Source organism: Cricetulus griseus (genome assembly GCF_003668045.3).
Source record: "Cricetulus griseus strain 17A/GY chromosome 1 unlocalized genomic scaffold, alternate assembly CriGri-PICRH-1.0 chr1_0, whole genome shotgun sequence".
NCBI lineage: Eukaryota > Metazoa > Chordata > Mammalia > Rodentia > Cricetidae > Cricetulus > Cricetulus griseus.
In genome coordinates, this window is record NW_023276806.1 from 240369438 (window position 1) to 240395072 (window position 25635).

Sequence of the window (25635 nt, forward strand, 5' to 3'; positions counted from 1 at the left end):
ATTTGTGCTGGTTGTTTTCTGGCTTTCACATGTACACCAGGGAATGTTCCTTCAAACAAACAAACAAACAAAGTAATAAAAACAAAAAATGTGAAGGCACCAATAATTTCCAGCTGACTTTTGTGCATATTGTTGTTTACATGAAATTAAAGTCTACTATATATCCTTACATCTAATCCTCATATTTTACAGGTGAGGGACCTGAGATCTTAGAAGACCTTGTAAGGAACAGGCACATTGAAGATCAACACTTTCCTGTGAGTCTAAAGCTTTTTAATAACTGTGTCATCTGAAAATAATTTGTTATGCTAAAAGTAAGTTCACACACCCATTATTTCCTTTGAAACTGTAGTGTGTCTGACATGTTATCAGGATTCCAAAGAACTTAATGGAATCACAAATTCTGGGATCCCTTTTCATGAGGAGGTCTCCCAGAGTTAAGGGCTCAGACCTAGTCTCCACACCCTTGGTGACCAAGACTCACACAGGGAAGGATGCTAAAATAATAGTGTCCAGGAAAGGATTGAGAGGCACTGGTAAATGTAAGAAAGCCACACATTCTTTAGCCATGTACTCTTCGTTTACAAAAAAAAAAAAAAATCAGCCCCACAATATTCTAATAAGAAGTCCTGCTTCAAAGATTACAAAGTGCTATTGTCCCCAAATCTACACACTAATTAGACAAAAGAGACCTTTGGACTTGTTCCTTCTCACCCATGAATAAGTGAGACCTCATTCACTTAAATATATTTGTGTTTTTAAAGCAAGTTACATATTTCCTCCCATAATATCTGTGCTCATCTTGGCATATTTGTGTCTATAAAATGTGTTCTTTTTTGCTTATCATTAAAATATAATATCATCTCAATTTTCCTGATTTACTTAAATACAGGCACATGTGTAATATTTAAATATTTCTCTAGCATCTTTGCTAATACCTATAGGACCCTGTTCCATTAGAAATGACAAGAATGAAAATGGTATTCTGATCCTGTCTTCAAGAGAAATATTGAACTGTTTGTATAAGTGTAAGTGAAATACAATTTGTCAGTTAAACCTAGTTCCCGTTATCATCCAATACTTTCAGAAGCCGTAATGTCAATGGTTGTATACTCTGCTTTTGTTCCTTTTAAAATGCCTCAGCTGGATTGCTTTGTTGCTTAGGGGGAACTTAATAAAGCCATTTGATTTCAGTTCAAGTTTTAAATATCACTAATTTTTGAAGTCACACAGCAGGACAATGTATTATTAGTGTTCTTCTGCCTTCTCTGTAGATGACATGTAATTGGAGTCAGCTAATTGTTTAAAAACTTTTATGCAGTCAATGTTCTTTCTCCCTGTTCTCCAGGGAAATGATTCTTTTCTCTGTATTTTCCTACTATTCAGGGGAAGTATATTTTCTAATGCTATACATTAACTTTGGAATTTATTTCTATGGAAAGAAATGAAAGGTAAAGAACTATAATAATTTTTAATCAGTATATTTTCTTTAGATTTGTAGAACATGGAAAAGTTAACAAGATGAGGTAGCAGCAGTCTGTATATCAGCAAAGGAGATGGTTGGAGTGTGTAGTTACCTTAGAATCTGTGACTACTTTGGTACTCACCTATTTGGAGTCTCTCCAACTTTACATGTGTAGTCATGTTCTAGAGACCCCTTAAAAAATAGTCTGTACCTTCAGGCTTGTTAGCATTCATGTATAATCCTTGTCTCAAAGCTTTTCCTTGATTCATTGGGATTCTAGAACAGTAAATGATGAAGTTTGTTCATCATTACAGTATTACTAAAACAAAATAAAACAAAAATAAACCAATAAAAAACATTTTCTTCTTACAACTATGGAGCCTACACTACCAAGATATAGTTGCCAGTAGTGATTGTATCTGATGAAGTCCCAGTTCCTGATTCACCATATCTCTTTAGGTCTTCACATTACTTATTCTCAATATGTAGAAAGAGAGTGTACAAAGTGGGGGAGATAATGAAAAGAGAGAAATAATACTTTGACACTCCTCTTATTCTTATAGGTACAAATCCTACTGTCTTAGGGACCTGCTCTTATGATTTCATTTAACCCAACTTGCCTATGAAGGCTTTACGTCCAAATACAGTCACATTAGGAATTAGGATTTGATCCTGTAGATTTTTGGAAGACACAAGTCACCTCGTAAACATCTACCCTCATATTCATCTAATATATATCTAATATCCAAAAATAGGCTTATTGTATCCAAATACTTCCAGCACCTTAATTCATTTCAGCATCAATTATAAACCAGATCACATAGAAATTAAGCATACGTGTTCTATGTTTCTCTGAAATAATAACAAAGGAGGAATAGGCTAATCATTCCTACTCCAAACATGTAGCAGTGAAAATACAGCAGGAGCATAGGTTTCCTGCATGTTCAAAACATAGCAAAATAGTTCCATTTGACTTTCCCTTTATTTTGATAATGGTGTCTTCAAGATATTCCACGTTAGACATTGAAAATGTTCTCCTTTCCTATGGGTTCTAATTTTTTTTCATTTAAAGTTTTACCCGTTCTCACATCCTCAGGCTAGATAGCATCAATTTTGCCTTCAGTACCAAAAAAGACATGATAACAATTTCAAAGCCTGCATATATCAGACCTCTAATTGGTTTACTTGTTTATTCAAATGATTAGGCTATTCTGGTTCCCTTGAAATCTTCCATGTTAAATTTATGAGCAATGTTGGTTTGGCCAGCAAGTGAAGTTAAAATTTGTTAAACATGAATTGGTTCTGCTGGTCATGTTCAGAAAGTCTGTAGTTTCATCACAAGTAAGCCTCTGATTCATGAATAGGAGATACATTTTAGTTTTTAAATTTTATGATTTATACAATATTGTATAGTAATCTTGTAGTTGAAGTTATTCATTCAGATTTTAATGCTATTTTATAAAATCATTTTATTTCCAACTCCACTGTTGTTTATTTTTTATATATAGTGCATTTTTATTTATATTAGAAACAATCTTATTTTACATATCAATCCCAGTGCCCTCTCCCTCTCATGCTCCCATGCACCCACCAACTCCTCCCCATTCACTCCCCAGGGAGTGGGGGATCATCCATGAGGGATCATCAAAGTCTGTCACATCATATGGGGCAGGGTCTAGGCCCTCCCCCATGTATCTAGGCTGAGTGAGTATTCCTCCATGGGGGAATGGGCTACCAAAGTCCATTCATGCACTATGGATAACTACTGATTCCACTTCAGGTCCCATAGACTGCCCAGGCCTCCTAACTGACACCCACATTCAGGTGGCTTGGTTCAATCCTATGCTGGTTCTTCAACTGTCTGATTGGGGTCCATGAGCTCCCACTTGCTCAGGTCAGCTATTTCTGTGGGTTTCCCCAACATGGTCTTGACTCCCTTGCTCATCATACCTTCCTGTCTACAACTGGGTTCCAGGAGTTTGGCTCAGTGCTTAGCTGTGGATATCTGCTTCTACTTCCATCAGCTACTGTATGAAGGCTCTAGGATGGCATTTAAGGTAGTCATCATCCTCATTATAATGGAAGGGCATTTAAGGTAGCCTCTTCACTATTGCTTAGATACTTAGCTGGGGTCATCCTTGTGGATCTCTGGACATTTCCTTAATGCCAGATTTCTCTTTAAACCTATAATGTCTCCATTTATAGATTTAGAGTGTCTCTTTTCTTGCTCTCCTCTATTCTTCCCCTGACTCAATTTTCCTGATCCCTCCTGTTCTTCTTCATCCTCCTCTTCTCCCCTCTTCTTTGTCCTACCTCCCTCCCCTGCTCTGTGTTCCCAATTTGTTCAGGAGATCTTCTCCCTTTCACCTTTCCAGGAGGGTGGGGGTCCATGTATTTATCTCTTGGGGTCCTCCTTGTCTTCTAGCTTCTCTGGAGGTGTGGGTTGTAGGCTGGTAATCCTTTGCTCTATGTCTAATGTCTAATATAAATATATGAGTAAGTGCACACCATGTTTGTCTTTCTGTGACTGGGATACCTCATTCAGGATGGTTTATTCTAATTCCATCCATTTGCCTTTGAATTTTAAGATTTCATTGTTTGTGTCTTCTCCCCCTCCCCCCCCCCCCCCCCCCCCCCGGCTGAGGCTGAGTATTACTCAATTGTGTAAATGTGCCACATTTTCTTTATTCATTCTTGGTTGAGGGACATCTAGGCTTCTTCCAGGTTCTGTATATTACAAATAATAAGGACATCTGTTTGACTATGTTCATAAAATCCTTTTCAACAACGTTTGTTGAAATGCAGTTTAGTTGTCTCTGCACTTATCTTGTGATCTATAACTTGAATGGACTTATGAGTGATAATATGTGTTAGTGTTTTCATTCACTTCTTAGACTTCCTATACAGAAAAAAAGCAATTTTATGTCTATCTTTCCACGGAAGTGAAACCTGGGTTGTGGTAGTGGTTTGAATGAAAATGCCCCCAAGGGAAGTGGCATTAGTAGGAGGTATGGCTTTGTTAGAGTAGGTGAAGCTTTGTTGGAGGAAGAATGTCACTATGAGGGTATGTTTGAGGTCTCCTTTACTCAAGATAATCTCACCATGTGACAGTTTATTTCCTGTTGCCTTTGGATCAAGCTGTCGAACTCTGGAGCACCATCTGTGCCTGTATACCACCATGCTACCCCCTTATGGTAATGATGGAGTAAATCTCTAAAAGCAACTACCACAAATAAGTGTTTTCCGTTATAAGAACTGCTGTGGTCATCATGTCTCTTCATAGAAATAGAAACCAGAACTAAGGCAGGAGTTGGTACCAGGGACTCTAATATTTCTGTGATAGTCCTGACCATGATTTTGTTTGAAGGAATATGGATCTTGGAACTGTGGAATAGAGAAGCAGTTGCATGCTTAAATGTTGCTTAATGGTCCATCATAGTAGGATCATGGAAGACTGTGGTGCTGAGTATGATTTGATGAACTGTGTGGACCTTGCTCAAGAGGTTGCAGAGGAGAAGGATATTAATATGTTGGCTAGATAACATTCTTTTGATATTTTTGTAAAGAGTGTGGCTTTTTGTCCTCATCAAAAGAGTCTGCCTGAGATGAAAGTGAAGAGTATTGGATTAATTCCACTGGCAGGAGAAATCTCAAAATAGCCTAGAATAGACTCATGTGGTTTTTAGTGGTAACTCAAACAAAGGTTTATAATGAAAAGGAGCAAGCTAAGCAGAGTATATAACAAAATGTAAAATGTGAGGGAAAGAGCATGAGGAAGTTGAGTGCCGTGTTCAAGGAGATTAACATATTAAAAAAATGGGAAAAAAAGAGTGGTGATTATAGAGCAAAATCCCACCTGGCTAAATTTCCAATTTGTGAAAAGGAATTAAAAAGCTTATAGCTAGGTGTGGTGCTGCACACTTTTAATCCCAGTACTCTGAAGTCAGATCTGGCAGATCTCTGAGTTATTGGCCAGCCTCTCCTACAGAGCAAATTCCAGGATAGCCAAACTTAGGCAAGAGGGAAACTATGGGAAACAGAAAGCTGCTAAAGATGTAATTGAATGAGGGTCCAAGTCCTAGTCCCAGTAAGCAGCAGAACTTGGCAACTTCCATGATGTATTTCTGGGTTTAGAGTCAAGGATAGAGGAATGTGTTGATGGAAATTTCCTCTGCAACTAAGTAAAGCTGCTGAGGCCAGGCTTGTACCTGGAGTTTGCTGCATGATTGACTAGAGAGGACATTGGATGAAGTTCAATCCTGGTTTACCTTGGAAAATCCAAGATGTTGTACAATGCCAGAGGTGTGGGTTACCTACTCAGGAAAACTGATAAAATGGAGTGAAACCAGTCCCAGAGAAACAAAGCTGGAAAGAGTTGAATATCTGAAGAGCACTTTGATAGACACAGAGATATAGAGTTTGGAGTTTTCCCAGTTGATTTTTGGTCTTGCTTTAGCCTAGTATTTCCTCACTATTCTCCTTTCTGTAAATTTTGGAATGGTAATGTATATCCTATACCATTATCTGTTGAATGCATGTGATCTGTTATTTGAGTATTACTTTACAGGGGATTACAATTGAGGGATTGCATGAGTCTGAGAAAAGAGTTTGAACTTTATACTTTAAGTTTGAGAATGTTATAGATTATGGGGACTTTTGAAGTTGGACTGAATGCATTTTTTGCATCATGGTATGTGCAGAAGCATCTGGGGGAAAGGGAGTGAAATGTAATGGTCTGAATACAAGGGCCTCTAAAGGGAGTGACACCATTAGGAGGTGAGGCTTTGTTGGAGTGGGTGTGGCCTTGTTAGAGGAAGTGTGTCTTTGAATTCCCCTTTAACCAAGCTTCTCTCAGTGTATGGCACGAAGTTCACTTTCTGTTGTCTTTGGATCAACAGGTAGAATTCTGCAGCACAATGTCTGCTGCATGACACCATGTTTCCTGCCATGATGATAATGAACTAAACCCCTAAAACTGTAAGCTGATACCTCAGTTAAATATTTTCCTTTATAAGAAAAGCCATGTTCATGGTGTCCCTTCAGAACAATAGAAATCCTAACAGTGATTTTGCCTAACTGACTATGCTAAAATATACATGACAGTATTCAACTATGTGAATATATTTGATCTTTTACCTTTAAATCAGGAATGCAACTCATAATAATTAGCTTAGTGACAGATCATATATGCAACAATGTTCCCATAGATTATAGTAGAACTGAAAATATATTATTATTTTTGGTATAACCACATATAATTCATACAATCAAGCTACTGTATTGCTAGTCATAAAATATGTGGGAAAAGAAGATTAGAAAAGCAGAGATTATAATTCTATATTTTATGTGCACAAATCATTCTAAGAAATACAGATAAACACTGATTTCTCATGTTTGTAAACAAGGCTATTTATTACAGCATGTAAGATGTTGGAAAAGAACATGTCATGAAATAATTCATAGGTAATACATTAGCAGTAAATGTTTGGTATATGCCCATTTTCATGTTAAGGGGGTATGTGTTATTTTCAGCTTGTTGAAAACGGGAAAACATGTTTTGTTTCTTGAGAATACTAAGATGAGTATGTGGATGAATAAAGGATCTTGTACTGTTTTGCTTTTATAGGTTGAAATATGCCTGCATTTGTAGATTAATTACCACTTAGCCTTGTGTATAAGCCTCGGAATGCTCTTCTGTTTAATTTCATGTTATTTGTAAAGAAGGATATATTGATCTTCATTGATGGGGGATATTGTCTAGTTGTATATTCTTAAATGATTTTTGGTGTTGATATTGGATTGCTGGTTTAAACACTCTGAATGCAATTAGTCACTGAAATATATTTTGGGGAACAAGTTCAGAAGTATTAGTATTAATTACTGTTTTTCTACAGGAATTCTTTATTGCCTGAGTATTTTTTGAGAGGGGAGTCCAAAATTCCATTTCCTTACTCATCATGCTCATTTTCCATCTTCCTTCCCTTCTGTGTAAGGTGTTTAAGTATCCCTGGGAGTTTGCCTATCATGCCCAACTCATCTAGTATTAGGGTCCTATGGGTATTCATAGTTTCCATACATCCATTTTTATTTACATGAGGTTGATGATGATGTTCCCTCTCCACTCTTGATTTTGATAAGCATTTTATTCAAATGAGTTTTCTCTCATCTTATTGGACAGTTTATAAGGATATTTTATAGCATTAAGAATTAGTGTACTATCCTCCCTCCTTCCAGTTCCTCTCACTTCATTAGTTTAATCATTCTTTTAATATTCCAGACTTTTGCAGAATGCTTTATCCTCTTGGGTGATATGCCATAGACTTTCAAAGTAGCCAAGAAGCTATAGTAGCTCCTTTTCATATTTGATATGGTTAATTTCCCTCTAGGTTTTCTGTCTCCATGGATAAATAATTTAGCTGGAAACTGTATTTAGCTTGTTGTTTCTTATTTACAATAAGAAACTTTTCATTAATTTTCTATTAATTATCTGATAGCATTATCAGTTATCAAAATTTTTCTCTTTTTCTCACTAGACAATACTGAGACTATCATATTTTCTGTCCTTCAGTATTCACTATGTAAAGAACATGGGCACAGGATAGATCCTAGGTTTATATGTGTTCTGTGTAAACGTCAAGACACAATGATCAATAAAAAAAACCTTTGCTATACCAGCTAGACTCAGTAACCCCTCTCCTTTTTTAAATCAAATCATCTTTGAAGTCTGGACTACATATTTTCCAAAAATACTTCTGAGATATCAAAACTGAGGTGATAAAAGCAATGCTATGCTATTATGATTCAAAATGTACATGAAAATGTGAGTACAAATTCCACGTTCTTTAGTCAAATTTATTGTGAAAGAAGTTATTGAAAATGTGATATGGTGTTCTGTTCCATGCAAGCCTTATCACAAGCATGCATCTTCATACTAGCAGTTTTCTAAATGGAGTTTCATAACAGAGTAGTAAGAACTGTATGTTAGGTTACTTAGTCTCATCTCTCCATTAAGAGTGATAAGACCATTATCATTAACAATGTATGAATAGAAAAAACAAAGTTTTTTATATCTGCAAAAATATATTTATTGGTATTTGTACATAACTATAAAATTGGCACTGTGAATATATTCATAAATTTAAAAAATAAGTGTCTTAAATTGTTTGTGTGTTTAAAATACAAATGAAAATTCCAGCAGATCTGAAATGCATACATAGTTTTATGTTTAAATATAAGGTAGCAAGCATGAGATGAGTGTCGTTAAACCTACATACACTCTGTCCCCTTCTTTTGAATATCCTTGTACTTTTATCTTTAATGTGACTTTTATCTGTAGGGATTGACATAAGAGGATCCACATACTTCAGATAGTTTTGATTTTGTAGTATTTGCATATTCAGTAATCCATCCTGGGAATGGAACCTAAGTGTGAACTCAAATTAATTTGATCAAAGTTCTATTTGATATATTTACTATAGCTTGGGATATGAGGAAATGAGGTCAAGTGCAGACTTTCTAATTGTGATATCATGTTATAATCCAAAACAGTTCAGATCTTAGTGAATTTCATATATGAGGTATTTTGTATAAGATTTTATCTTTTATTACTTCCTATATTTTTATATTTTGATTCTATTTAAGGATACTCACAGAGCTAGTTTAAGAAATATATTTTATGTTTTCTAAGTTGTATTTATTCATGCCTATGCATATGTCTTCTTCATGTATGTTACCATGTATGTGGGTTCCTGTGGAAGTTAGAAGAGGTCATGGTCTCCAGAAGTGAAAGTCTAGTCCTCTAAAAGACCAGCAAGAACTAATAGATGTGTAAATATTGTAATGATTTATTAATATGGTTATGCAGAACACACCACCATTAATAAACTTAGCTCCCATGTTTGTTAGGAATGTTTGTTAGGAATGTGATTCCCCTACTAAAATTGGGAAAACACATTACCTGAATAGTTTACTAAATCATTTCTTAATTATTTTTTATTGTCTCATGTATTACATATCAACCACAGTTTACATTCCCTCAGATTCTGAAAGTCCCTTCCCCTCAATTCTCCTCTCCCCATGATCCATTCCTCCTCTGTTTCCCTCCAGAAAATCATGTTTTCCAGAGATATTAACTGAACATGGCATAACAAGTTATAATAAGACTAGCCACATATCCTCATATCAAGGCTGTGCAAGGCAATCCAGTAGGAGGAAAAGGATCCAAAGAAAGACACAAGAATCAGGGATAGCCACATTTCCACTGTTAGGAGTCTCTTCACAGCAATAGAAAAGATCTGTGTAATGGATATATTGGCCAAAAGTCAAAGTTTCTCACAGCTTCATCCTTCTTTTTGTTTTCTGTCCACCCCTTCTTCCACGATATATTTTGAACCTTGGTTAGGGCAGTATCCATATCCCATTTACCACTGGGAACTTAGCTGACATTTCTTTGCATTACTTTGAACACTTAAGACTCTTCTGTAACAGCTGCTCACAGTAAAAATAAACTTTTCAGACAAAACCTGAAAGGAGGATTTAAATTTGGATGTAAAAAGATACTTTCGATGTCTCCAGAGAGTTTCTTCATTTGCTTTACATTTAAAACCCACTTCCCCATGTTCAGGTAACTACAATGCTGATTTGTATAATTTATTCATTGATTTCAAACATGCTCCTCCTATCATTTCCTCCCCTCTCTCATTCTTTGTCCTTTTGTCTTTTTGTCTCTTCTCCTTTCATTTACTTTCTTATCTATCCTGCTTTCTTACTTCTTGTCTTTTTTCCTGTTCCACAGAGGTACTAATATTCTTCATTAAAAGAAAATAGAGAATGACACAGAGATCAGGGATGCCAGCTTATCTGGGAAGGACAGTAGAGTTGACCGTGTTGGCAGAGGGTGCAGATGAGCCAGGCCTGTGGGCTTAAGAGCAGGAGAGCTGACCTGCCCACTCCCTCATATTCCATGGGGTGCTAAGGATAAGGGGAATATTCCCTCACTACCATCCCTTGCTGACTGAAATAGATGAAAGAGCTGACCATGGTAGCATGAGAACAAGATCTGGCCCTGCCCCTCATTAAGTGCAGCAATTCAGAAAGTGGGCCACACACCTTGCCAGGGAAAAATAGTAAAACTTGTCCTGGTGGTATTAGTATAATCAAACCAAACTCGAGAATGTGAGAACAGAAGAACTGGTTTCTCTCCTTGCTGTCTGCTATACTGAGTGAGCTAGCCAGGGCAATGTTGAAGAACTCACCTGAATGGTGACATTCAGGGAAATCTGGCCAGCTGACCAACTCAGCTGTCACTCAGAACCAGGACTAAGAGGTAGCCCACCTCCACACTAACCTCATCTCTGAACTTCTCAAGCATGTGAAGGGCCCAGACCTGAAGATCCAAAGCCACAGGGTTTCCATGACACAAGGCAACAATACAATATCCAATAATAGTTCCAGTGAGGGCCTAGTATTGATGGTGTATCAGGGGGCTGAGGCCTCAAAACAGACAACTAGTATTTCTTCCTTAGGCTCTTATAATAGGTTTTAAGTAGGCCTGTTTCTAACTTTCTCCTCCATTTTGTGAAGGTTAAATAGGCAAATGTTGCCAAATTGTGGATAACATTCACTCCCTGAGTGGATAAAGTTCATTTTTAACCTAACTGCCAAAACTCTCCATGATCCACTTCATTATTTGTTAGTATTTTCTCAATCACACTGAAAAATCTCATTAAAATTATTACATAAGTAATATAATGGGAACCAAGATTAAAAAAAATAAAAACACAGTGATGTTACAATAAATCTTTCTGCCAAAGTGCCAGAGCCCTTCTGCCACATGGGCAGTCTCCACCAGTCGCCCAAGTTCTGCCTAACACGTGGATGGACAAAATAATACAGAGATATATTAGGTACAAAGCTGCTTGGCCAATGACTAGGATTTCTCATCTGTTAGCTCAGTCTTAATTATCATAAATCTATATATTTTACAAGACTTATCTTATAGAGGATGCCTTTCACTGGCACCCTCTCTTGCCAGTGGCTCACATCCTGCCACTGGAGGAGACGAAGGGGCAAAAGGGACACTTTCTGTTTCTTTTTGGTTAAATATGAGTCTTCTTGCTATGTCACTTCCTGCCTAGATCACCACTTCTCTACTACATTTCCCAGAATCCTCTGACTCCTAGTCCTGTCTAACTTGCTGTCTCATTGGCCAAACAGTATTTTATTCAATAATCTATAAGATGAGCATACACAGTACATTCCCCATCATGGTGAAACTTTAAGATTATAAAAAAAAAAATACATGACATGTGAACTTCTCCTACTGTCATGTGCACATCCTAAATAGTTGCTGCTTTTCCTGGTGTCTGACTTTCTTGTTATGTATATGATGGTACCTGCTACAGCTTTGCTGCTGGTAAATGGTTTTTAATTCTGTATTTTCTTTGGGGAATGTAATGATGTAAAACTTGAAGAAGTTTTCAGACTGAATTTTTTCATGAAGCATTGTGATTGGCCCAGAATGTGGAAGAAGCCTAGCTGTAGTAATTGACTTGATGAACTTTCTGCAGTATTACTAGATGTTCTGCCAGGAGAAAGATGCTGACAGTATTGTAGCTCATTGTAGCTATAGGAAGTGTTTCCTGGAGAAAATAACAAACGTTGCAATACAGAAAAACAAGACATAGGCTATCTATTGGACTATGGTATCTAGCTTCTGTCATTTAATTTTCCTTATTTTTTCTTTCTTTATTCCTTCTTTTTAAAGTGATGAGCTGATATGGAAAAGATGAGTTTATGTTAAAACAGCTTAAGAAAGACCAAGCAACATGTCTCTTTGTAAGTAAACTGTCTTCCCAGGTGAGCCTACCATGCCTTTGATAAATTGATCTGTTAGGATTTCATGAAGAAGACATTAAGGTTATTTACACACTTTGTCCCACATTTCCCTTGTAAAGTTTTCCTGAAGACACAACTAAATAACACCAGCACAGATGGCCTATTATTGCTGTGTAAGTCATGTTGACAGGTATGTTCTCAGCTCTCAGGCTCCTTGTTTTCATTCTCCAGACATGATTGGTAAATAAAGAATTAAAATTTGGAAACATGATTGAGCTTGATTTTTTCTCATATTCGAAGAATCTCATTTGAATATCAGGACTCCATGCCACTGTATCAATGCCACATGTGTGAAGCACTCCTCAGGTTCTATGGAGATGATTACTTATGAATATAGTTTGACTAGTACTGCAAAACGCACAGGAATACACACACATCATACATCACACACACAAACACACAAATACACATACAAGCATACCACATAGACATACAACACACACAAGCACACACATACACACTCACAACAAACACATAAATACACACAAACACACATAATACATTCACAAAACGTCTTCATACACACAAAACACACAAATACATACTCACAACACACACCCAAACTCACGAAGCACACAAAACACATAGATACACATATGGAAGATTGAGTGTAGAGTTTGTGTCTTTGTTTAATTTAGTAGCCATCATAGTCAAGGTCAAACTCAGTGAACACATTTTTCCCCACTGTGATAAATTTTCAGAACCAGATATGTGGTTATTAGTTAACGTATTTAATTTCACATGTTCAGAGTTTTATTCTCATACTATAGTAATATTTTAAATCACAAAAGTCTATAAGAATAAAAATATGATATTTTTCTTCCAAATGAAACATACTATTTCAAAAGGTCAATATATGATTTCAGGCTGCTCCTTTTAAACATCAAAAATAAGTCTGCCATTCAAAATGCCAGAGGTCAGTAAGTCTATGAAATAAGTGAAAATGGATGTGAGTTTTGCCATTGTCAGATCATCTAATCTTATTTCCACTTTTATGAATGCTTCTTAAGTATGTTACAAAGAAATATATCTCCATTAATTGATGTGATTAGATCTATTCACTAAGGGTAGCACTGTTTCTTGCCTGGGATCCTGGACTTCACAAATACATAAAGAGGACTGACTGAAAAGTAACTAGCATTCATCCCTCATTGTTTCTTGATTATGGATATGATGTGACCAGATAAGTTCCTGCCACAGTCACTTCTCTTCCACTGTAGAAAGTCCTCTTGAGCTGTAAGCCAAAATAAACCCTCTCATCCTGAAGTTTTTGTTGTTGTTGTTGTTTTTGTTTTTTTGTTGTTTGTTTTGTTTTTTTGTCAGTGTAGATTATCACAATAGGAAGAAATAGGAAAACTATGTAATATCAGTAGGATAATTATTAGGAACCAATATAATTTGGTCTCCATTTGTGATAAAACTAAGATATTTCTTATCCTACTCTCACATTATGTTAGAACAAATCCAGTTGAACAAATCCATGCTTGAATATTACACACCTATGGGCTTGTTTGAATAATATTAGCAAAATTATATAATTGGTATATCAAACTGGGGTTAGAGTTACTATTTGGTTTAATTTGAAGTACTCTAAAAAATCTGGCAAATACTTTCACAGCTGAAGCTCCACTGTGTATTAAGATGAACCTGTGCATCACTTACTATCATTGATAGGAGCTGTGTCCATGCATGGCTCCAAGGACTTGACCATGACTAGGGGAGGTGAGGGAATGAAGAAAGACATAAACAAATAGAAACATGGGCTTTGGATGACCTGTGATATCAGATGGAAAATACCAGAAGCACTGTGTTTATTCACTGTTTACTTCACTGTTTCACACAGTGAAACAGAGGGCCAGGTTTATTGTACACAGCTGAACAAGGAGGCAGACTTATATACAGATAAACAAGGAGGCACGGTTTATGCTATACAGCTAGATCAAGGGGAAAGGTTCTGCTAATCTCTCAGTAGGAGCAGTCTCTGTAGGAGATTAGTTTTCAGACAAAAATATCTGGATAGAAAAAGTGATAGGTAGTTATTTCTGCACACACTACCAATAGCCACACGTGGGCCAGAAGGGAAGGTTTTGTCATTTCTCTCTGAGTCTCGCCTCTGGAAAAAGGCTGCCATTTGTCCAAGTATATGAGGCTATTAGGATCCTTGACTTGGCTATACCCATGCCAACATCATTAACTCAGCCAGAGCTTAATTCAATCATGGTTTTCTATGTTCCCTACTGATAGAGCTATCATGGACAGACAGAATATGAATAATATCTTAAAACTATGTCATTTATAAAGTTTTATAGCTGGATTTTACAGGAGCCAGTGATGAGATCAAGATGATACCATGGTTAGCTTCAACTGTGGGCTTGCTACAATCTAGAGTCATCTGAGATGATAGCCTCAAGCAATTAATTACCTAGAATGGATTGGTCCCTGAGCATGCATCTGTGGACCGTCTTGTTTTCTAATTAAAGTAGAAGGGTGTATCCCACTGGAAGCAGCACCATCCGTAGGAATTCAGTCCTGAACTGTGTAAGACACCTTATACAGTTAGTATAAGTCGGTCTGTAATCCAGAAAGAACTTAACAAGTTTTGCTTAACAAATTATTCTGTGCTGTTCTCAGAAGACCTTTGATTATATCTTCTTCTTGCTAAGACACAAGACTCCAGCTTCTTTGGGATAGGAACATATTTATTGTTGAAGCCAAATCCAGCAAAACTGTCCATTGTTTACTTTTTACAGCAGGGCATTAAGTGTTTTCTTGAAGGGGAATCAGTACAATATCTCTGTGTCTCCTACATATACTTTGTTTTTCCTGACTTAAAAGCAGTTGATTTCTTTTTTTCCAACTTTTTTTATTTGAATTAGAAAGAGGATTGCTTTACTTGACAATCCCATTTCCCTTCTCCCACCCTTCCTCCCCCACCCCCCACAACTAAAACCTTATCTGTCACATATCTTTTCTGCTCCCCCTGGAAGGGGAGACCTTCCATAGGGTGTCATCAGAGACTTTCATATCCTTTGGGATAGGGCCTAGGCCCACCCCTGTGTGTCTTGGCTCAGAGAGTATTCCTCTATATGGAATGGGCTCCCAAAGTCCACACCTATGCTAGGGATAAATACTGGGCCTCTACAAGAGGTCCCATAGATTTCTGAGGTTTCCTCACAGAAACCCATGCTCCTAGGGTCTGGATCAGTTCCATGCTGGTATTCCAGCTATCAGACTGGGGAGCAAAAGTTCCCGGATGTTCAGATCAGTTGTCTCAGATCAGTTGTCTCTGTGAGTTTCACCAGCCTTGTCTGGACCTCTGTGCTCTTCACTGCTCCTTCTCTGCATCGGGTTCCAGTTCAGATCAGTGATTAGTTATGGGTGTCTGCTTCTACTTCCACCAGCTGCTGGATGAAGGCATATAAGTCAGTCATCAATCTCATAATCAGGGGAGGGCTTTTAAGGTAGCCTCTCCTCTGTTGCTGAGATAGGTAGCTGGTGTCATCTTTGTAGATCTCCAGACATTTCCCTAGTGCCTGATTTCTCTGTAAACCAAAAATGTCTCCCTCTGTTATGATATCTCCATTCTTGTTATCGTGTATTCTTCCCTTGACTCATACTTTCTGCTCCCTCATGTCCTCGGCATCCCTCTTCTTCTCCCCTTCTCATTCTCCTAGCTCCCTCCCCCCTCTTCTCGTGCTCCCAATTTGCTCAGCAGATCTTGAACCTCTCCCCTTCTCCAGGGGACCATGTATGTCTCTCTTAGGGACCTCCTTGTTTATTAGCTTCTTTGGCAGTGTGGATTGTATGCTGGTAATCCTTACTCTATGTCTAAAATCCGTATATGAGTGAGTACATATCATGTTTGTCTTTTTTGCAATTGGGTTACCTCACTCCTTGTGATTTCTTCTAGATCCATTCATTTTCCTGCAAATTTCAAGATTCTATTGTTTTTTGTTTTCCACTGAGTAGTACTCCATTGTGTAAATGTACCACATTTTCTCTATTCATTCTTCGGTTGGGGGTCTTTATAGATTTGTGGGCTCATAAACTAACTGGGATAAGGGTTCTGTCAATTTTTAAAGGAGTAAAATCCAATAAATCTACTCAATTAAAACATTACAAGGTATCTATCTTTTCAGGAAATATTGTTGAATGAATTGTATTCAAATATGAATATGTGAACATGTGTGTATGTGCCCATTCATTTGTGAATGTATTCAAACATCACAAATATACAGTACTGTTCCAGATAAAACCTGAGTAGTCTCATTTTAGTGTTTTCTTTCTTATTCCTGGTGTCACTTCACCCTGGAAGTGTGTGAGTAGAAATATAAATGATTCCCATCCCTAATACACTCAATGACTTAAGACCATGTGCTATCGTTAGAGTTAGTGTAGGGGTATCTTGTCCTGACAGTAAACTTGTGGTTGTGGCTACATGTGATTTCAGGTGAAGACTTGACCCCTTATAAAGTAGAGAAGGGGCTGGCACAACCTCTCTTGGGTTTTAGAGAGCATCAGAAGGGCAGAGACTGCATCTTCTGGAGCAGGAAGACCGAGGTGGTTATTTACTCTTATCTGTGTGTTTCCCTAATAAATACCTATTTATCATTTATCTTAGATCTGGTGGACTCATTTAAACCCTGCCTTCAGATTAGTTTTGTTAAAAGCAGCTTGGGGAGGAAAGGTGTCATTTCAGCTTGCATTTGCAGGTAACAGTCTATCACAAAGGGAAGCCAGGGCAGGAAGACAAATAGTGCAGTAAGTCAAACCTGGTAGGAATCTGAAGGCAGGAGCAGACACCATGAAGGGATGCTGCTTACTGTCTTGCTCCAAATGACTTGTTCAGCCTGCTTCTTATAGAAGCCAGGAACACCAGTCCACGAGTGGCAGCACCCAGAATGCTCTGGGCTCTCTCATTTACTAATTAAGAAAATTCAGAGGCTGATTTTATAGAGGAATTTTTTTTTAGGTTTCTGCCTCTTAGGTGACTTCAGGTTATATCAAGCTGTCATAAAACTAGCCAGTGCAACTGACCCCTGTTACCTTGACACACAAATACAACACTGTTAAGCCGCAACTTTCTGTTTTCAGCTCCAAGATCACACATTAATAAGGACATCATAATATAAAACATTTTGTAAGCTTAAAATGTCCCAAAGATGTTTAAAACCCAAACACTTAAAATTTAGTGTCTTTAAAATATCTAGTATTTTAAAATCCAAAGTCTTTTAAAATAAAATATCTTTCAAGTGTAAGCTACTATAAAGTTGAAAATAACCTGTAAGCTAAACATTTTTCTTATTTCAAGAGGGAAGGACTAGGGCTTGATCTAAATCAAAACACAGTAAAATCAAACCAACTGTGTAAATATCTTAATGTCCAATGTCTGGAATCCTTTTAGGATCTTCCAGGCTCCTCCGGGGTACTTGGGTCAGGTGTCAGGTTCTGCCCCCTGCAGTGTACATAACTTTGTCTTTGGAGCTCCATCTGGCTATCCACCACTAATACTGCTCTTGGTGGTTACCCTATGGTATTGACAGCTTCAAAAATCCTGGTGTCTCTTGACACAGCTGAGCTGCCCTTTTACCAATAGCCTCTCTTGGGGTGTCTTTGAGGACTCCATCCTTGCCAAAGTGTCAACCCTTACCTGTTCTCCATGCCTTCAAAATTAGTACCACTCAGGTGACTTTTACACTACCAAATTAGTCATATCTGGAACACAGTTTCTTTGTGCTCACCCTGAAGGAAACACTTCCCAGAAGACTTTATCTCAGTGGCCTCCTCCCCTCAATCATAGATGATTCTTCAAACCCAAATGATTAGCATCTTTTGACCCAGCAAAGCAAAGGTTTTTGCTGTAGTGGTTCTAGTCTCTTGCTTGTTACATCCAGTTCTTCAGCACCAGCTAACCAGCCACTACAGAACATTCTATAAGAGGCCCTTTAGTGCTTTTGCTTCCCTCTGAAACAACACAAGCCAGGCCTTCATCATCTGCACTGTTCTTAACATTCTTATTTTCCAAGATCCTGCAGAACAGCTCACTGAGCTCTCAACACTCAATGGCATTTCTGGCCCAAAGTTCCAAAGTCCTCCACAACCCTCCCCTAAAACAACATGGTCAGATCTGCCACACCATTATGCTGCTCTTTGTACCTACTTCTGTTCTAAGTAGGGTTACTATTGTTGTAATAAAACACCATGACCTAATCAACTTTGGGAGGAAAGGATTAATCTCAGGCAGGGCAGAAAATCAAACAGGGCAGGAACTGATGCTCACAGACCCATGGTGGAGATTGTATATTAACTTGTTCCTCATGACTTCTTCAGCTTCCTCTCTTAAAGAACATAGAGCCACCAGCTAAGGCACAGCACTACCCAGAACAGGCTGGTCTCTCCACCATTAATCACTAATTAAGAAAATGCTGTATAGGCTTGCCTATAGGATGATCTTATGGAGACATTTTTTAAATTGAGCTTCCCTCATCTCAGATGACTTCACTTTGTGTAAAGCTGACATAAAACTAGCCATCACACCACTAAATCTGAGAATGTTGGAGGGGAAATACCTATTTTAGTGGTGATTTAATTACTTTGTCAACTTCTGTATCTATTGTGTGGGTTAATGTTGTTCTGCAGATATGACCTTGCCTTTGAAACAAGATTCTCTTTAGGTGAATTTCTTTGCCAAATGACAGAGATTGTTATAGAATTTGTGATGATCCACAATGTCTCAAGTCCTAAATAAAGTGAATGTCAAGGTAGACATCTCATAGGTGAATCAGATACTGTTGACTGGTGATTCTACTTATAACACACACATGTCAACATCCACAAATAGATTGTGTCTTGCACTTTCTCTCATGTAGCTTTAAGTGATAAAGGTTTATCTCCGGAAGCCCAGCAAACAAGCAATTCCTCTGAAATAAATTTAACTCTTTAATTTCCATAATCCTTAAAGAAATTTTATTTATGTTCTTCTAATGAGAATCAAATTAAAGGTTGCCAATAAGTTTAAAGCATTTATCTTCTCTAAGTTAGGCAATGCAATACTCATTTAACTTTATGTATCTGGACAGGTGTTGCCAAGATGGTATGACAAGAAAAGTCTCATTAAATATAGAATCACATTGGCTTCTGTCAATGGGAAACATCACAGTCCTCACATTGTCCATCTTCATGTGACAGAGGATGATGTTAGGAACAGAGAACACAGGATTTCACAGAGAATGGTCACAAGTGAAGGGACACTAACCTACTCCAGCATGTGCCTATGGCTGGCCTTACCCCTCCTCCAGTTCCTCTGCCTTGCTATAAACTCTCAGGTTACATTCCTGAAGCTGGCCCCAAAGGTCTAGTCCATTATTTGGCCAATTCCCTTCTCCTCATGTTGACTACCAAGGTCCAGCTATCAAAGTATTGAAATCCAGCAATTGGAGTTCCCCTTTGGTTCACCTAATTAACATGACCAATTAAAATTCAACATTTCAACAGGTAACCTAATTCATGATATAAGTAATTAACTTGGAAGTACCATGTACCCTTCATTTCAAGGACATCATGTGATTACAAATTTAATATCTTTAAAACAGAGTGCTTTGCTCTATCTCATCCCAAATTTCTCTGCAAATAGCATCTCACAAATCAAATTTTCAGGGAAGAAAACAATGACTTGTATTTGGTACTTTTTCACCAATATTAAATGGAATGCTATGTTTCAAGTTCAGATTCATTAAATCCCATGGGCCATTCACTTGCAAGAACAGTTCTAACCAGTACTTACGCAGTTATTATTTGCATCTATTAGCAATAAAGAAAAATCATTTAAATTCATATTTTATCTATTTGTGTTAATTTATAATTTTATTGGTTTTTGTTTCTTTTGCTTATTTGTGTTGAAACGTAACTGCTATGGAGCCACTAACATCACTCACATCATTAATTTCTCTTCAAGAATTATGTTTGGGTTGAAAATATTACCAAGATTAAAGAAGATGATTTAGATATAACAGAAGTGATCTCAATAATAATGACACTGCAATGTAAGCATTAAAACATAATTAGTTTCCACTGATGAAACCCCCCCAAAATGTACAACCAAATGCATATAAAAATACAGATACATGTATATGACATATATCTATATGTATTTTGAGAAGACATCTACATAGTTTCTTTTGTATGAGGAGCTTAAATATAGCATTGGAAAGATAAAAAGGATGTTAAAATAAGAAGGATATGGTGGTACTGTCACTAAAGACAAACACACTAAAAATGAAGATTTGAGTGACTTATAAATATTAAGAAAAGTAAAAGATACTTTTCACAAGATATCATGTTCCCTCTTAACAATGGCAATTAGCTGATATTCAGTTGTTATATCACTGTCTATCCAAATAAGCATTTGTGACTCAATAGCTACATATTATGTCCCTAATATGACTTATGTCTTTAGGATCCAGACCCTAGGAACATATCAGAAAACACAATATAATAAAAGTACTGGCATGTGAAAGAGGGTTCTGTTAGTCATTTTAGGGCTTCACCAGATTTTAAGTGGGATGAGAATTTCTGTTAGAAACTTCAGATTTGTTGATGCTGACAGCAGATTCTAAGGCAGCTTTTAAGAATTAATGAGTTCCAGATAAAATATGTATACTTCCTCTTTATATGGATAATATAAAATATCATCTTAAGAACCAACAAGAGGGCTTCATGGTAAAGACACTTGCTAAACAGGCTTGATGACTTGAACTGTATCTCTGGAACCCATATGAAGTTAGAACAACAACAAAAAACTGACTGTATAAAGTTAACCACTGGCTTCTACATCTGCCATGGCACACATGCCCATGCACACAGCATTCATATACCTTCATAAATGATATACAAATTTGAAAAAAATACTTTTAACAAAATGTCATTTAAACAAGAGAAAAAATTTATTGATAGAGCTATTTAAGTTTGTAAAATGTAGTTTAGTAAGCATTAGTTGAATAATTTTATTCATCATATAGCTCTTAGTATGCTTACAGTGCCTAGAGTATTTTCATAAGGAAATGCTTCTAATTGATAATATATAAACTTTTTATTAGTTATAATGCAAACTTGCTCCCACAGTTTTGAATTTATGTCATAAAGATTTTTGGGCTCACATCTATGGTCACATCCTTTGGAAGGCTATAGCACAAACCTGCTTTAAGTTGAAACTAGTTTGCAATACTGAATGAGACTCTGTCTTAGTCAGAATTCTGTCACTCTGAAGAGACACATTACTATGACAATTCTTATAAAAGAAAACATTTAACTGGTCTTGCTTACCAGTTTCAGAGGTTTAAGTCCACTAACATCAGGCTGGTGAGCATGGCAGCATGCAGCCAGACATGATACTGGAGAGGAGCTTAGAGTTGTACATCAGACTCAGTATGCAGCAGGAAGAGACAGACACTGGGAATGGTTTGGGATTTTGAAACTCCAAAGACTACCCACAGTGACACACTTCTTCCAAGTCCATACCCCTTAATCCTTTCAAATAGTGATACTCACTGTTGACAAAAATCTTCAAATCTATGAGACTTTGTAGGGTATTCTTATCCAGACCACCAAATGCCCTGTTAAAAAGTAATAATTTTGTTAAATGAGAGGAACCCAGGCTATAGATTCTGTATAATTTAGATAAATGAAAGAAGGTATTAGGAGTTTAAGTAATCTGGGGAAGAAAATGATGATTTTGTGACTAGATAAACAGCTAGTTATAAGTGCAACAAATACAAGAGACCATGTGTCTAAAGCATACCTGTTATTCTGAAAAAAAGGGGTTACTAATATATATTTATATAGCAGATATCAAGAAATGATTTTTAGTTTTCAGGGACACTTACTGTTGAAAACATTACAAGGTCAAGAACACATTTCTTGGTGCATGAAATATAGAAAAGTCTGTGATTAAGAGAAACTCAATGATCATGTTAAGAGAGTGGAAATAGAGATTAGATGCAGGCAGGTAGGAGACAGAGAGTACAGGTTAGCAGGCAGAATGCCACAAAAGTGATGGGTGACAGAGGGCTCAAAAAGCAGCCATGGCATTTCCAATTCGTCTAGGTTAATGACAGGAAGAAGAAAGAAAGCAAGAATTGAGTGGGATACAAGATTGCAGTCAATAAACTACATGGACCAAGGGCTGAAACACAAGCAATAATTGTTAAATACAATGTGATTATTGGGAAATAGTGAATGATTATCCCAAGTACTTTGTTATTACTTAAAGTGTGGTTGTCTTTATGTTAATACAAAGTCAATACAGAGTTTTAATATAAACAGGAGAGTAGCAGAGACTATTGAAATAGCTGTCAGAGATGGAAAACTTGTCAAAATGCAATCACCGTAGAAAAAGGAAACAGCCTTCTCTTTTTGGAGGACTAGACAATGTTTTTGTGTCAACAGGGATGTGTACACCATTTTAAAAATACTTAGTAAGATTTGAACCACTCAATTACATGGGCCTTCTTTGTCCCTTTACTATAAGGACACGATGTTTTTGTTTTGTTTTTTATACTAAGGCTGACTCCTATGAAGTTTCCATTGCATATTGTATTCAATATATCAAATTTATGCATTAATAAAAAAGAAGCACATGACATTAAAGGTTTGTAACCAAAACAAAGGTGAGTGAATAGTAATTGAAGAGTAAAATGAAAAAAATGAATATATGTGGGTGTTTAGTAGAAGCAGAAAATGTGGACATAGTTTTAGATTTTGGTATAAGTGTGCTTTTCCTGGGAATGTACTGTAGTTCAGAGTTTTGCTTTTCACATGTACACCAGGGAAATTCTGAAAATAGTGTGACCCTGTAAGCTGTTAACCTGAAGCAGCTTCTCTTTTGAATTTCCACAAATTATATATATATATATATATATATATATATATATATATATATATATAGTGTTATTTCATGGCATTAGATAAATGCAAGGAATACAATTCATAAAACAAATTTCATTGTCTTAAAATTCCCAGGGTTCAGGTGGCAAGATGTTCCAACAGATATGGGAATTTGCTATCAAGTCTGATAATCTGAATCCAAGCCCTAACACCCACAGCATGGGAAAAGCGAACTGATTTCTGTGAGAAGTCCTCTGACCTTAACACGTACAGAATGACATGCACCCCCACACACATACACATTCATATACACCAAATAAATAAGTGCATTTTAAAAATTCAAAATGTCTAGGAAAGCTTTTAAACGCAACTTTCCTTCCCCTAGCAGCTTTCCTAGCAGAAAAAGTCTAATTTCATTTCCCTGGTGATTTTTGTATGGTCTTGAAGAGCTATGCATTTCTAGCCAACTGTATGATGTGGAAGTGGCACTGAAAAACATCCGTTAGGCCCTAACAGGCTTCCTCTGGTTTCTTTTCTCTGAATGGAGCGGTCACAGTTGAAATACAGCCCCCACACTGGGTGAAGGTCAGGCAGGCACAAGAAAGTTGTTTTGGTATTTCATTGCCACCACCAGCCAAGGATCCAGCTGACAAGCAGATGATACAACTCTGAGCCACAAAATCCAAGGAGGCTAAAGATGATTTCAGCCTCCAGCCTTTACACACCCAAGCAGCTCATGTTAAGTGAGCTGTTTCTACCAAATTGTCAATTGAATGTTAGTGAGCAAAAATAAATGACACACTTCAAGTTCTGGGGTTTTAGTGTGCTGTCTTATTCAATAGTGTCTGTTAGAATAGCCTTCCATGGGATGATACAATGAGGCTTACAAGAGATAACTTTACACAAAACTATTTTCTCACTATTCCTTTTCTAGAAGTATATCGCAGGACTGGAATCCTCTTCAAATATTTAATCATCTCTAAAACATTAGAAGACAATATTGTTTTTTTAACTTCTCAAGTGTTCTATAGATTATTCACTTTATTTTTCAGGCATTTCTCCATGATTTTTTTGTACTAGACTATCAAAATCTTTCTTTCTTCCAACAGACACCTACTTCCATTCTACTGAATACAACCCACACCCTTCACACTAACAATCCAAAAGAACTAACCACACCCTTTCTGGTAATGCAGAATCAGTTGTGAACTAGAAGTTTTCCTAACTTATGATTTCTTAAGAAAGAAATGTTGGTGGGCAGTGGCCTTAAATACCAGCACATCAGAGGCAGATCCTTAAGTTGAGCCTGGTCTGTAGAGTAAGGTTTAGGACAGCCAGGATTATTTAGAGAAACATTGTCTCAAAACAAAACAAAAGCACCCAAAATCAAAACCACCAATAAAACAACAAACAATAACAAAAAACAAAAACAAAAAGAAAAGAAATTTTGACGAAAGAATTCAAAAATTGCTAAATCACCATCCGGAGAGATAATTCAGTGCTAATAGCTCATATTAGTCTTCCAAAGAACTTAAGCATCACTTCTATGTTGGAAGGCTCAGACACCTAACTGCAGGGTCTGGGGAGACATCTTCTTCTGGCCACTGAGAGAACCCATACTTAAATGCATATCCTCCCACATAAACATATATAGTCATACCTAATTTAAGTGAAATGAAATAAACTCAGTGATCTCTGATACTATTTATTTATTTATTGTGTCTGAAGACAGGGGTTGGTATGTGTACCATACTTAGGGTACAGACATCAGAGGACAACATCTAACTCAGTTCTTTCTACCATGTGAGTCCTTGGGAATTGAACCCAGGTCTTCAGGTTTAACAAAAAGCACCCTTACCCACTAATCCAAATGGGGTACTTTATTTTATATGAATTGAGTAGTTTAATATGAGCCTCTACTTGAAACTTCTATGCAAATATTGTATTCTATAAAAACATCTTTTTTCATGTATATATATTATCATGGAACACTTCCTTAATAGTACCACTTCAGTCTTATTCTCTTTTGGCTATCAGCAAGTTTCCAACTTCAGTTTTATGGATTTCCACAAAACTACATGATTTCATGGATTGCATTTCCTCATGCCTTTCTGCCTAAGGGGTGTATATCTTTGGGCTGTGGAATGCTCATAGCACATTGCCATTTTCCAATCTTGATTTCCACTTCACAAAGTCACAGTGATAATAATAAGATTATATTTGCTGTCTTGTTTGAGAATCTCAATTTAAGTTTAGTTATTACCCATCCTCAGTATGTTGGTTTATAGATACTGAATCCATAAATATACAGAAATGATAGGACCTTAAGCCATAGTCCTGAAATCCAATTTCAACACACAGATGGCATTTTCAAACACAGATGCACTCTTATA

At 36.9% G+C, this 25635-nt stretch overlaps 1 long non-coding RNA gene across 4 annotated transcripts in view; it reads left to right on the forward strand.

The window, feature by feature from the left end:
- LOC107979401 overlaps nucleotides 1-25635 on the forward strand; it is an 82891-nt gene that overhangs the window by 46469 nt on the left and 10787 nt on the right. For 2 of the 4 annotated variants that reach the window (XR_004771814.1, XR_003480919.2), the window contains 2 exons: nucleotides 193-257; nucleotides 12231-12301. This is a non-coding gene — a long non-coding RNA (uncharacterized LOC107979401). Of the gene's footprint in view, nucleotides 1-192; nucleotides 258-6363; nucleotides 11347-12230; nucleotides 12302-25635 lie in introns of those variants that run through there. The other 2 variants (XR_004771815.1, XR_003480921.2) reach the window with 2 other exon arrangements.